Source organism: Amblyomma americanum, chromosome 1 (assembly GCF_052857255.1).
Source record: "Amblyomma americanum isolate KBUSLIRL-KWMA chromosome 1, ASM5285725v1, whole genome shotgun sequence".
NCBI lineage: Eukaryota > Metazoa > Arthropoda > Arachnida > Ixodida > Ixodidae > Amblyomma > Amblyomma americanum.
In genome coordinates this window covers 506,395,722-506,411,158 of record NC_135497.1, presented here as the reverse complement: position 1 = coordinate 506,411,158, position 15,437 = coordinate 506,395,722, and the positions used below count along the sequence as shown (strand labels likewise).

General features: G+C 45.4%; 1 pseudogene; it reads right to left on the bottom strand.

Annotated features, from left to right (window-relative positions):
* The window catches only part of LOC144128196 (lysosomal alpha-mannosidase-like), a 101,718-nt pseudogene extending 93,756 nt beyond the window's left edge, over positions 1 to 7,962 (bottom strand).
* Between the last annotated feature and the right edge of the window lie 7,475 nt (positions 7,963 to 15,437).

Below are 15,437 nucleotides of genomic sequence, written 5' to 3'. Positions count from 1 at the left end.
CATAACCAGGCTTGTACTTGCGAGATTGGCCTGTGGCGGCGATACCTGTAATTTGGTTCTTGCTCTTTTCTACCTTACAAGAGCTTTTTTCCAGTAAGAGTGGCGTTTTTGTGATCAGGAGGCGATATTCTATTGATACAAGCCAACTTCAATTTCTCCTCAGTGTCCCTTTAAAGAACCTGAATGGTGCACACGCCACTTGCGGGCAGCTCCACATTGGACAAATATTGTTTGCTATCTCTCTGCCTTTAGAAGTTTTTAAAAAGAATACATTTGTATATTGTATCCTTAAAATCCGTTCATTACTGTCACCTATTTTTGCAGTCCATAATGGACCTTTTTAGAGAACATTTTAAATTCCGTGCTCCACTCGCGCATTGAAAATATTTTTAGAGCACTATTTTCATCCAGTCTATAAGTCCTCAAAGTCGATAAAAGGAGAAGGATTCGCACTAAGGATTACACAAAAACATGGCATATAGCTTGTGCTCCGTGGTTTCATTTTCGAACAAAATTATAATTTTTGGATTTTACCTTTATAGTGCAACGTAGCTGTGTAAGTTTGTTAGACATTTTTTTTTCTGAAACTGCAGTTTTAAGCACTTTACAAAACATTGTTACTAGCACGTACTCAAAACACTCTTCGCAATTTAACTTGTGCATGCGACTTACATTCATTCCATTGGATGTTCGAAAACACTGAATTACACAGACCACCGTTACAAAAAGCACTGGATTATCACAAGTGTCAGTTACTAACCTACACACATATCTGAAATATTAACACCAGCAGCATTAAAAGGCTGTTTAACATGTCAAGCTTATTCAGTTGAAAAGAAATTGAAGAGCCTGCATAAAGTAAACAAAAGGTCACGAAGACCTGTAGATTACAATTTCACTTTTTAAATGGAGGACAATAAAGAACATTTGAAACCGCAACTATTGGACATGTATTAGAGATAGGGACTAACTTGAAATCAGCACCTAAAATTAATCAGAACGATACAATAGCAAATCTTGAAAAACAATGCGCAGTTGACTTGAAAACTTCTTCGCTACACTTTAGGCTAACTGGTGCTGTCAGATAAGATTAGCTAAAAAATGTTATGACCAGGCGATTCCCAGTGGCTAATTCCAAGTGGCTAACTTCAAGATGCAGATTACAAACTACAGTAAAAGGAATGCTAAACAGACATCCTAAAGCAGACCACTAAATCTACAGTAAAATATCACAGGTATCCAACCTCTAACATTTGTGTTTGTTCTTGAGAAACACATAGGACGAACATAACCTTAGAAAACGTGTAAAATACATTCAGTTTAACACACAATCACATAAAAACAACACAAAACAAAACTTTACACTCAATATATGGATGCCTATGCTCTAGAGAAAGTTTATGTGGCCCGAAAAATATGTTAGCCACCCACTTGAAGAAGCCTGTCGCAAATAAAATGCAGCACTCATAACTTATATGGAAAAAATTAGAATACAGAAGCACATGCACACATGCTTTTAAATCCAGCTAAAAAGTAATGACTAATGCTGAAACACAGAATTAGTCAATCTGGTATTACCTGACTGTGTGCACTACAAGCAAAGCAAAAACATATAGGTTAAGGTCAAAGCGATAAGGACACAGGCATTCTGTTTGATCGGGAGAAAGGCATTCATCACCTTCGCTTTAGGACGAAGTGAAGAAAAATTCCAGAAAAGTTCCCATGGCAACTGATCAGACTAAGGACTAGAAACTTTGTGATTAAATAAGTAACTGAATTTCTGCAGATCAGTGTCTAAGCACATATTTGCTTGAAAACTTAATTGTTCACCAAATCCATTATCACTATTATTTTTTTCTAATTAAAGGATATGTATAAATGCTAGCAAATGTGTCATCTGGCAGAACGGGAAGTCTATTAAAAAACATAAAAAATACAAAATGCTGACAGTGCTCCCAAGAAGCTGTCCGAGCTAGGTGCAAAAAGATAAAAACCATGATTAGCCCATGCAGGGACAAGAAATCAGTGGGGTGATGATTCTTAGGGTCAACGAAATGTTGCTGTTCCTGTTTGTCATGTCTTTCCATGCTGTCGCATAATGAGAGTACAGCATTTGTCAAAGTTTAGAGCCCAAGGAATTTGCTTCTGAGCCTTGTTGTGCATCGCTAGCATTCCTGATCTCTTAAAGGTACAGAAAATCTTGCCCTGACCACCGTGAATGTTGGACATCTATGGATGCTCAGAGGCCTATTACACGGCTTAGAAGCCAAACCCTTTGGCTCTGTACTTTTTGACAAAGGCTATACATCAGTTTTCTCACAGATTCATGCTGATATTGTTTTCCTTTTTCTTCACTCTGGCCAACTGTACCACGTTAACAATGATAAGTTATAGCAGCACAGTTTGTGTTCCACTACCAGTGTTCCAAACTGTACTAAAAAACTAGACATGTAAAACATGTACAGGCGGATAGAAGAGGCAGCTGTGAAGGAAAGACGAAGTGGTTTTTAAAAACTGATGAGCTCAAAACCATTGAAGCGTGGTTTATTTTAGGCCAAGTCTCTAAAAGCACTCTCAAGAAAGGTAAGCAGACAGAGTGCCTTCTTTAGATTTTCCAAACGGAACATCCAGAAGGCTGCAAACAGCAGAATCCCCACAGAAGCGATGAGGTTTTCATTACAAGGTGATGACCAATGAACAGGAAAACTGCGCCTTGATAGGTGAGGAGGCATGCTGTAAGTGATTGGTCCTGGAAAATTAAAAACGAAATATTACTGACATTTCTAACACTTGCAGAAGTGCAAAAAAATACTGTCGCATTTCAGTATAATGCACATTATGACTACACTATCCTAGAGATGAATTCATGAGGGGGTGGTCTCCCCTCCTCAAAGTGAGAAATTTTACATAAAAAAACCATGCTCAACCCAATTTTTTCAAGAATAAATTCAAAGAAACACAAGGTTCAAACATGTCACTGACGGATTTTTAAAGATGATGGTAACCAGGCTAATGTACTTGGAGCTATCATAACTGTCTAGCTTCCACTTCATTGCCCACCACTATGTGCAGGAGACCTTGGCGACAAGTTTTGTATCAGAACTTTTTCATTCATGATTCGTTAGTATGGATGAATCACTGCGAGAATTTTGCTCGGAAACCGAATTGTCCATATTACAGAGGCGCGACTGTACATATGATTTGTCCATTAGAGCCATGATCACATTTAGTGGGCTATCACAACTATGCAAAAGTTAAACAAAATGCTGCAATGGCCTCCCTACCAAAGATTTGAAAACCATATTCTAGCTATAAGACAACTGAGCTGCTCAATCTCATTTAATTGCAACCAGTGCAGCAACAGCCTAACTGTAATCGAACTAGAGGCTAAAGAAACAATGGTGAGCCACTGCTCATAAGGGAGCGTGATACAAAGTGCGTATTCGAAAGGTACAGCTGCACACGAAAATTACCACTCTTGCTTTTGCGTGACATTTGATACATATGGTGACTACAGGAATTTTTGCTGAGCATCGAAGAAGCAAATGTTCTCTAGGGAATCACATTTTGAGCACCTATAACAGCCGTGAAGCAACAATCAGTACTGTCCATGAATAATATTTGCGTGTGTATAATGAAGACCTAAAAGTACAAAACTGGTATGGTGTTGTTCAAAGTGTATTTCGCCATTATACACAGCTTATGAAGTAGCACTCCACAATGATTGGATGCCATCGAAGACTGCAACACAAAGCACTCTTTTCCAACTGAAAATAAAAAATAGCTACACCGTATCCAGACCTCATTACCATTTGTCAATAAAATGAAAAAACCACAGTCGCAAAAGCAAATAATGGTGATCGCCTCTCCATAGTTTCGTGCAAGTCAAAAGAAACCACAACCGTCTCAACATTGGATTATTGGTTATTTGAAAAGAGTGGTAGTGAACATGCGTGAAAATGAGACAGAAGCAATGCAAATCCCAAAATAGCAGCGTGTCAGTACGCTGCATCTGGTTTAGTCATGAAAGTACTCTATTTTCAGAACTGAGCATAGTTGCAGCAGTTACACTGGCTCCTTATTCCTACTATTGTCTTTTTTTTTAATTGCACAAGTAACTACGCCTCAATTTTAAAGGGACACTAAGGAGAGCTCTATCAATTTTTTTTGTTAGCTAAATATGATAGTTCGGCATTTCATGGCTTCGTTGCTGCTTGTCCGGGCGCGAAAGATGCATTTATTTCAAAGAAATTTGGATTCGAAGATGAAAAAGTTTTTCCCGCCGCTCTGATTCAAACTCAGGGAACTCTTATGACGTCTCAAAACGGAGTGACGTGCCACGTGACGTAAACGCAGACTCCGTGATTTCTGCCGGCTAGCGGTGCGGCGCGCAACCTTCCTTTGCCAGGTTCGCGACATCCATGAAGTAAGGCAAATTCCTCCAAGGTGGCGCCTCTTGTCCTAGGAAGTCATCACGCTTGTACTTGCGAGATTGACCTGTGGCGGCGATACCTGTATTTTGGTTCTTGCTATTTTCTACATTACAAGAGCTTTGTTTTCAGTAAGAGTGGCGTTTTTGTGATCAGGAGCTGCTTTTCTATCGATACACGCCAACTTCAATTTCTCCTCAGTGTCCCTTTAAAGAAAATCCCTTGGGGGTCAGCAGCTCCTTACTGTCACTGTTTGCATTCTGCCTCTTTGCAAGATAACGAAACACCAGGGCTTTATGCCAGCCCCATTCTAAAATAAATAATCGCAAAACCCAAGCTTTGCTAAAGCTCGTGACATCAATGCCTAAATTCGAGTAAATTCTGCGCCTAAAAGGTAGTCATTACATGCTCAGATAAATACTGAGCTGCTATTTTCATACAAAAATTTCAGTTCCTGTCTATGTTTACCAATCATTTGCACAAAAATACCTACAAGTGTTGCAGGGGGCATCTTTCTTTGCGACTTAACTCTGAACTGTTTGGTACTGCTTGTAGATTAAACTGATGCAACCTTGGAGTTCTTCATAGATTAGAACCTGGATAGAACGATGTCCAGTCAGGTTTGATACCAAACAAATCATTATGAATAAAATGTATGTCGTTCGAATTACTGACTCCAATAGTGATAGGTGAACAAGGCAATGAAGTATGTGATGCTTTGAAATTAAAGCAGCTGTTATATTTTCACAAATAGTGACAGCACGTTTATACTGCACCCATCGAAGTTATGCCGCAACGAACCGCAAAACATAAGGCAAGAACTGACAGCCGTTGCTTTCTCGCTTTCACTCGTGTTCCAGTGACAAAGAGGTTGCGCCATTGCGCTGAAAGCAACAAATAATCAGATTGGAATTCTAAATGTGGCAGCGAATCTATGACAGCAGAATACAAGTATGCACTCCAGAAGCTTTGAGCACATTCATTTGCTGCGACGCGCACGATAAGCAAAATTATATTTTTTGTGGGGAACCGTGGCATTTTAGAAAAATCAACCTGATTTTTTTTATGTAATAGTGATGCCGCATACCTCGTTCTGCGAACATGCATGAAATTAAGAGTGGCCAAAATGCTGCACATTTCCAAACTAAAATGACACAAATGCTTCGGAGAGCACTAAAATAAAAATGCCGAAAACCTACAGCCGCTTGCAAGGTGTACTTCAGTGCAGACGCAAGCAGACTTGTACAGAGCGCTCGTGCGGTGCTTTGAGGAATGAAGGCGAACTTATAACGCTGGCAGTGGGATTGACTGACAATGCAGGCGCTCAAGCGCTGGCGCTTAGTCATATAAAACAACCCATACACTAGCAGCGCGTCGTTAAGAAAACTGCGCTAATGTTTTGCTCCATTCCGCAGCACAGTGCTCCAGCGCTCCACACAAGCCTGCTCACGTCTTTATCGTACAACGATAAGACGCAAAATCACTTACCATGACGGCGAGACGGATGTAAGACCGCAGGGATTCAAGAATATCCTTCCGGGCAGCAGTGTCGAGGTAGAAATTTCCCGCTGGCCAAGGGCGCGGCAAAGCCAGCGCTTGTCTCAATTCGCTCACAACGGCGCCATACCGCCATTCGCAAACCAGACCGAGGGGCAAGCTGAGCCGTCGTTTACGATATCCACTTCAGTGAACTCGGTTAAGCATCCATCTTTCCTTTCTCCGTCACGCATCAAAAAACAGCAGTGTCAAGCGCGAAGTCGCCGCTCACGATATCCGTTCCAAGAGAGACTCCAGACAACCCGCAGTGCCCACTTCTACGACGCAATCCGAGACGGCCCCACTGGCGCTGCTAGGCCTAGCGCCTACGCTGCTCGCACTTGCAGCGTCCGCACTCACGTGATACTGACTCTCTCGCCGTCTTCGGATCCTTTGTGCCGAGAGAGAGAGAGATAAAGACTTTATTGTTGGAGATGAAGTCGGGGCACGACCCCACTGCACTCAAGTGTTTATGTCCCTAAGGTCCATAACACTGGCAGCCCGGCCGGTGGCGATTGTCTGCACGGCCGGGTCCCCTGCTGCCGATTGCATCTCGACCGAAACCAAAACTTGCTGCTTCGTTCCGGAACTAAGCGAAACAGGTAAAGGTACACAGTTCCACTGGCGCGTTCTTTTGAACAGCAGCAGCAATTCGTCCTCGCTCCGTCTCAGTTGCGTGCGGTGTTTTTTTTTCTACACCGTTCGGAAGGTTCGGAATGGCGACAACCACTCCGTTAGAGAGGGCTGATGAACGATTGCGGACCTCGTTAGCACACCGTCAGTTCTAGCTGGTGTTGCTTTGGTGTTTATGATATCATGTGCTCCGTTTTACCGGTGTTCTCGTCTGGCGATGCGTAGTTTTAAAACGGACGAACACCGATAAACCTCCCATCTCGTGTCATTCGTGTTTAGTGTGTGGTTGTTCCCTTACGTCGAGAGTCTCGTCCACGCACCAGGCGTCGAAGCAGAACCCGGTTGGCGGCCAGTACACATTTGGCAACACTCGTACTGGCGGTGCGAAATGGTGTGCCTCAAGGCGGCATTCTGGGCCCGATGCTTTTTAACATCTATATAAATGACATGTGCATATTTATGAGAAAGCGAAATTTATAATATACGCCGATGATAGCAGTATACTAATCTCTGCAGTATCTTTCTCATATATCGTTGGACACCTGAACCGCGCCGTAAGGGAAGGGATTAAGGAGGGAGTGAAAGAATAAAGGAAGGAAGAGTTGCCGTAATGGAGGGCTCCGGAATAATTTCGACCACCTGGGTATCTTTAACGTGCACTGACATCGCACAGCACACGGGCGCCTTATCGATTTGCCTCCATAAAAATGCAGCAGCCGCGGTCGGGTTCGAAACCGGGAACTCCGGATACAAAACCACTGAATCAATTTTCCATGTGCACATGATTCTTTCGGCGGCCTACGTCTCCTGAAATAATTTTATGATGAAACAAAAAATCGTGCAGTAAAGAGTTCCTGCGAAAGCATTATACGGCTTAGTTGTGTATGCAAATAAACTTGCCCTTCCAAATGTGTCCACACAATGATGTGTAAAAGTTTAGTGATAACGAGTAAAAAATTAATGGTGTTATGTACCATGATGAAGAATGATGTCGTCACACCGATAATTAGTAAAAGCAGTTATTAAATTAATTAGTAAAGTTTCACAAAATTAAAAACGGTAACATCATCACTATTTAATGATGGAAAGCGACGCGCGGCGCAAAACCGCGTCCGTCGAAGCTAGAGCGACGCTGGATCGTACTGAATAACAGATATCGCAGGAGCATATGAAATCCCCGCCATATCATCACTGCTGGACTCCAATGTGGTGACAGTATTCCCGACTACATGCCCCTAAATTTTGATCAACCGTTCGTCGTACAGCATTTTGGGTGGTGTCATAGCATTTCTCTTTGCATATAGCTTACATGTTTTAGTCAAGTTGGAGGCTAGCTACCGACAGGAGATCGTGCCAGTGACATACGCACCTTCAATTGCATGCTTTAGGGCGCGGTAAGGTGTCCACCGAGATGTCGAGATCTGAGAGCTACTGCGTCCTTTCCTCAAAACACATGCTTTAGCATTCCTCCATCAGGTTTTTTCTTAGTGCAAAACTATATAACGCGAACCATTTGGAACACGGGTTACAGCACCCTACTTTTATTTAGAGCGCTCGCTAACCGCTCCTGGTTTCAGATACTTTATTAAGGCCCATATAGCAGCGGTAGACGACAATTCCCCCGGTCACGAGCCCGCTGCATTGCTATGCGTATGGACCTCCTGCATGTTTGTAAACAAACGAGGTGGCGCTGCAGTCGCTAGCGAGCTCGTGGTAGGCAAAAGGTCGGGGAGTGGCGTCGCGGATAGGTGTTGAGCGCGGGTTTTCAAGGCTTGTAGGCGCGTTTCCAGTTTCTGCGAATCATAGCAATGGTCGATGCTTCCAACTTGGTAATTCGTTGAAGTACACGAGCTCGCGTTGGCCACGTGCGGCCTATAAAGAGAAATAGTTTGCCACTGTATTGTATATATGGTTAGTAGTAAACATGTAGAAAGCGTTCCTGCCGTTTATTTATGCGCTAGGCATTGAATAAAACAAGTTTTGACACTCTGCACTAGCCGGAATGATTTTACTTCGGGACAATAGTGAGGGAAAGTGCTGGTTGTTTCGTCGGAGCAGACGTGCGCTCATCATCTGTTGGCATGCGTGTCGCGCTGTGCGAAAAGTGGGGACAGCGTCGTGTCTCTGATCTCCTGTCTCGCTTCCACGCACCAGCCAAGCCGACTTGTCCTCTTGTTAAGCTGGTCGATTTGGTGAAAATTTTTTATTTCTAGAATTATTTCTTTCCTAGCCCTGAAGTCTAGTTTCGTGACGAAAAATTATAGCAAAATATTGAGTACAAATTTATAAATTACGCTTTTTAGAAGTGTGGTCGTCCAAAATTGTGAGGTAATTTATTTGATTTCAGTGCCGCATTTCTTTGACCAAAGCGAAAGCGAAGATGCCATAAACTTTAAGGTATGTTTTGTGACCTCTCACATTTTCTGCGACTGGATCACTCACCTTCGTAATTCGCATGAAAATCAAATGATTCCATTTGTCGCAAACTATTCCTGAGACGTTGAGGAGCATAATAAATCTCGATTTTTTTCCCTACACGTGCAGTACTGTGTTAGTTATTTCTTGTAAGAAACGCTTTCATGTAACTATGCATGCATAAGTACTGTCATATAGCAAAAGAACTAATCGCGTCATCGTACAGAACAGGGCTTTATGTACATGCTGGCATAAAAAAAACTGCCGCACTATCTACTCAATTATTTGAGACCTTGGGGGGACTTGACGACGGTGTTAATTATAATTACCCAGAACTGCACCAGGTATAGCTATAAATAAAAGTAAGTACTGAAACTAGCGTAGGAATTTCATATTTGCACCAAGTTTAGTTACATATCGCATGCATGAATAACGAAAACACTTTTCATTGTCACGTCCCCTTTCAATCTTGCCACGTGTATGTTAGTAGCACGCCTGCGGCTGCTTCTTTCCAAACAAGCTTCGCGATCATGTACTACCTCATGAAACATGACACATGCATGATGCAATGAAAAAGCATATGGCGTTTAGCACACTTAAGGTACGCTATTCTAAGCACACCAACGCAACCACGCAAGATTGACACAACTTACCAGACTTCTTTCTACTCGAATGAAATAATTACGTCGTCATATCAAGAAACAGTTTCAAGTAAATATTGTAACGTGCTTCCACAGAACCTCGACGGAAGAAGCAGAAGATGAAGGACTTAGCCGCGGAGAAAGAGGAAGAAAAAGAGAGAGCTGAAGGACGCTGCTAGGCTTCCTGCTTCCATCCTGCTTCGACCGGTCCCCTCTTTGAATAAACCCCCGTGCGTGCAAAGTACGTAACAGGTTGGTGGAGGTGCTGGGTATCGACCACGGAGCATTCCATCTACCGAAGGAGCCGTAGACTCGCAGGCTTCCCACCACTGCCATCGGACATGCCTGGAGACGACAATGCTGAGCAACCCGGGCTATCCACAGCGAACAACTGGCCACATTATCGAGAGCCCCGCACATTTTTTGGAAAACCTGAAGAGGACGTTGACGAGTGGCTGAAACACTACGAGCGGGTGAGCAAATACAATCGATGGAACGCTGCTACTAAACTGGCTAACGTTGTGTTTTTCCTTGCCGCCACTGCCCTTGACTGGTTCGACAATCATGAGGATACACTGAGTTCATGGGCTACCTTTACGACCGAGATAAAGAAAAATTTTGGGGATGAATCGGCAAAGAAGAAGCGTGCGGAACAGACATTGCTTCACCGCGCGCAAGTACCCGGAGAAACTTGCACGGCATACATCGAAGCCATCTTAAAGTTATGCAAGCTAGTTAACTCCAGAATGCTTGAAGAAGACAAAGTCGGCCACCTTCTAAAAGGAATTGCGGAAGATGTTTACAATTTCCTGATTAGCAAAGAGAGCCTGAGCACCACCGCTGACGTTATAGAACATTGCAGAACATTTGAAGCTCTTAAGCTGCGTCGAATCACCCCTAAATTCGGAAGATTGGCCAATGTCACCTCTATAGCCAGTGTTGAAGCCAGTCCTCCAAATTCTATGGCTGATATGATTCGAGAGATTGTGCGCGAGGAATTGTCCAGATCCCGGGATACCTTCTGCCACACACAATATCTGCGGCACAGTTCTGCACCGGAGGAAGATGTTGCCGCCCTGTCGACTCCGTGGGCTCCACCCAACGGCACTTTGCCCATGGACGATCGGAACATTGCCCAACGTTATCGCCACCAGCCGACAGAAAGGAGGCCCACCTACCCAGAAGACGTGGTTCGTCAGCAGCGAGATCCTGGCTTCAGCCAACGTCGCGACTTTGTTCGCCAGGACTCTTATGGCGGTCGCTGGCGCTCTCAACCTTTGTGCTACCGGTGTGGCATTGCAGGGCATATCGCTAGATATTGCCGCCGTCGTTTCCCAACTTCTCAAGACTGCCAACCCCCGGCGAATACTTACGGGCAACTGCACACCGCGCAGCAGAGACCCCCAACGTCCGCTTGGGACCCGTACCGTCCGAGCAATTTGCGGAGTTCATCACCCGCATCTGACCGCAGTGTGACGCCGCCACCTCAGCGCCAACGGCGGTCACCTTCTCCTCGACGTCGTGCATCCCCTCCGCCTCCGGGAAACTAGGAGGCGCGGCCGATGGAGGTGAGGCCGCCGGCGAGTCGATGACGTCCAATCTACCTCTGCCCGTGTTTATGTTGAAGAACAAACTGGAAGTGTTTATTGATGGTGTGAAAACAATGGCTCTTGTGGACACTGGTGCTACCGTATCCGTTATGAGTTTGAGGTTTAAGAATCGTTTAGGTAGGAAAGTGATGTTTAGTGGTGACCGTGCAGCGTTATTCCGTGGTGTCGGTGGTGAACCTTTGGTTCCACTTGGTGTGTGTGCTTCGGATGTTGTTATTGGTGGTCTAACGTTTAGAACAGAATTCGCAGTGCTACCACGGTCAACGCATGATGTGATTCTTGGGATTGATTTTCTGCAAGAGTGTGGTGCAACTTTAGACTGTCGTACGGGAGAAGTTGCTTTGAATTCTTCGTTACTTTAAGCTCTTGTGGATAACTCGACACCGGATTTTGGAGCATTTGCGGTGGAAGAAGATACTATTGTACCAGCTTTCTCTGCAGCATTCGTGCGGGTTTCCTCTATTCACAATCAGTGCGAATCTTTTGAAGCTGTGGTAGAGCCTACGACACTCGCCTGCTCTAAGAAGAGTATCGTCGTGCCTCGTTGCGTCGTTCCCGTGGTGAGAGGCCGTACCGAGCTGTGGACAGTGAACCACTCTGAAGAGCCAGCTGTGTTGCCCCGGGGCCTCAAACTCGCCCGTTTCGAGGAAGGTGTGTCAGGTTTCGTCGCGGCGTTAACCAACTCTGTCAGTGAGCAGCACGTGAAAAGAGATATGGAGACCCAAGTTAAGGCTATGATTAATCAGGCTCTTTCCCCAACCGAGCGTCGCACTCTAGTGGAACTCCTTCTGAAACACGTGTTCGTGTTCGACTTTGCCAAAGACGATTCAACACCACCGCCTACCAGTCGTATTCATCACACGATCAACACCGGCTCCGCACCTCCTATACGCCAGAAGCCCTATCGAGTCTCAGCCACTGAACGTAAGTTAATAGATGACCAAGTTCAAGAGATGCTAAAGCGAGGCATAATTCGAGAATCCTCCAGTCCTTGGGCGGCTCCAGTTATCCTTGTTAAGAAAAAAGATGGCACATGGAGGTTCTGTGTTGACTACCGTCGCTTAAATACGGCCACGAAGAAGGACGTCTACCCGCTTCCACGTATAGATGACGCAATTGATTGTCTGCACTCCGCTTCATACTTTTCTTCTATTGATTTGAGATCCGGCTACTGGCAAATCCCCGTGCACGCTGCAGATAGGGAAAAAACGGCATTCATTACACCAGACGGACTTTACGAGTTCAACGTTATGCCTTTCGGATTATGTAATGCACCTGCAACATTCGAGCGGTTCATGGATACAATCCTGCGTGGCCTCAAGTGGCAAATTTGTTTATGTTATCTGGACGACGTTGTAATTTTTGGCAAAACGTTTAGTGAGCACAACCGCCGTCTGGATATTGTGCTTGATTGCATGGAACGAGCTGGCCTTATCCTCAATTCCAAGAAATGTCATTTTGGGAACCGTGAAACAATTGTTCTTGGTCATTTAGTTGATAAAGAAGGTGTTCGACCAGATCCAAAGAAAATTGAAGCTGTCAAAAGTTTTACGGTGCCTCAATCAGTGAAAGAGCTGCAGAGCTTTTTAGGGCTCTGCTCGTACTTTCGACGCTTTATAGCTAGGTTTGCGGACATCGCTTACCCACTCACGTGTTTGCTGCATAAAGATGCACCGTTCAATTGGACCAGCGAATGTGACGCAGCTTTCCGGCATCTGAAATTTCTTTTGACCTCGGGCCCCATCCTACGCCACTTCTGCCCATCTGCACCAATTGAAGTGCACACTGATGCAAGTGGTATCGGTATCGGCGCTGTACTTATACAACGCCATGGTCACGATCAGCACGTGGTAGCATATGCCAGCCGTTCGTTGAGTAAGAGCGAAAGAAATTACACGGTTACTGAGCAAGAATGTCTCGCCGTTGTTTTCGCTGTACAGCGCTTCCGCTCCTATCTGTACGGGAATGCTTTCACCGTCGTGACCGACCACCACTCGCTTTGCTGGCTAGTGAGTCTTCGTGACCCCTGTGGCCGGCTTGCTCGATGGGCTTTGCGCCTACAAGAATTTAATTTCACTGTTGTGCATAAAAGCGGCCGTAAACACTCAGATGCCGATTGTCTTTCCCGTTTGCCGCTTCTAACGACTGAGGACGACGCAGACAACTTTGCTGAATACTTGTCGTCACTTTCACAAGCCTTCCCCGATCTTCAAGTTTTTCGAACTGAGCAACGCAAGGACCAAACATTAACCTCTTTGTTTGATGCCGCTCAAGATTCTGTAAAGAATACTTTTTGCATTCGCGACGGTTTGCTTTATAAGAAGAATTTCGCTTCTGGAGGAGCACGCATGCTTCTTGTCGTACCCGAAAGCCTACGCATCACAGTTCTTGAAATGATGCACGACGACGCCACGTCTGGGCACTTGGGAGTGACACGCACACTCCACCGCACACAACAACGATTTTACTGGCCTAACATGCGTTCAACCATCCAGCACTATGTAGCCAGCTGTGTGCAATGCCAGCGCTTTAAGCTGCCGACTTCAAGTCCACCGGGCAAATTGCGGCCAATCACACCTCCAACAGCCCCGTTTGAGCAAGTTGGCATTGACCTCCTTGGACCTTTCCCACGATCCTCTAAAGGAAATCGATGGATTCTTGTGTGCGTAGACCACTTAACCCGTTATTGTGAGACAGCCGCGATACCAGTTGCTACTGCGTCTGAAGTATCTAACTTCTTACTTCGATTCGTCATTCTTCGGCACGGCCCTCCTGCAGTTCTCATTAGCGACCGTGGACGTCAATTTACAGCGGACGTTGTTGAAGAACTTCTCCGCCTCAGCAGCTGCAGTTTTCGCCACTCCACGCCATATCATCCCCAAACGAACGGTGTGGTAGAACGCACTAATCGTACGCTCACCACCATGCTTGCCATGTACGTCGCTGCAGATCATAAGGACTGGGATGGCGTACTCCCGTTCATCACTCATGCGTACAACACCGCGCAACATGAGACAACTGGCTACAGCCCCTTTTACCTGCTCTATGCTCGCTCGCCTCGCTGCGGCCTTGACACCATGCTACCATTTTTCATCCACGATGAACCTTCTCTTGCGACCACACTCTGCAGAGCTGAAGAAGCTCGCCAGCTTGCCCGCGTTCGAATTTTATCTTCGCAAGAGCGTTCCAAGAACCGCTACGACGTCCAACACCAAGAAGTTTCTTATGTTCCTGGTGACATTGTGTGGTTGTGGACCCCTCTACGCAAGCGTGGTCTGTGTCAGAAACTGCTATCCCACTACACTGGACCATTTGTTGTGTTGGAGTGCATAAGTGACGTTAATTACGTTATAGCACGACTAACTGCTAGTGGTCGACGGTCACGCCAATCTCAGGTGGTGCATGTAGCCCGCCTCAAGCGATTCCATCCCAGACGGTCTGTTTAACTCGCCCGACGGGCATCGTCTGCGAGGAGGGAAATGTAACGTGCTTCCACAGAACCTCGACGGAAGAAGCAGAAGATGAAGGACTGAGCCGCGGAGAAAGAGGAAGAAAAAGAGAGAGCTGAAGGACGCTGCTAGGCTTCCTGCTTCCATCCTGCTTCGACCGGTCCCCTCTTTGAATAAACCCCCGTGCGTGCAAAGTACGTAACAATATTAAATGTCATAAAACGCGCCATTAAAACATGGGGTGCTATTAACAAAAAAAACGCATTCCTTGGGGGTGAGTGAACCTGTCGGCGCCCCGTGCACTCCGGCTCAAGGTGATAAGTACGTGTGCAGCTGCATATGTCTTTTTTTTTTCCTTGAGCAATTATCAGCCTACTATCCTGAAGTTCAGGTGAATGAACGCAGTAACTTACATGCTATTAAGTGCATTGAGCGGCAGGGCCTATCGACTCCCAGACTTCGCGCTTTACTACCGTGGCCCAATGTCTGTTAGCCAGTTTCCGAATGCGGCATTTATGCGCGAGAAACCTATCGAGGCTAATTTAATATTTTTTATGCTACTGCGCGGATCCAGCAGTGACGCAGCTGGTCAATACATGCTGCTTCTGCAGTGCACAGGCTTGAAGCAGCCACCGGTAGCTGCGGCAGCTGCGGTAGGCACGGGCAAGCGGAACCTGTTTTGCCTACCATGCGAAAGTCGCTGCTAACATCAGCGCCTAAGAG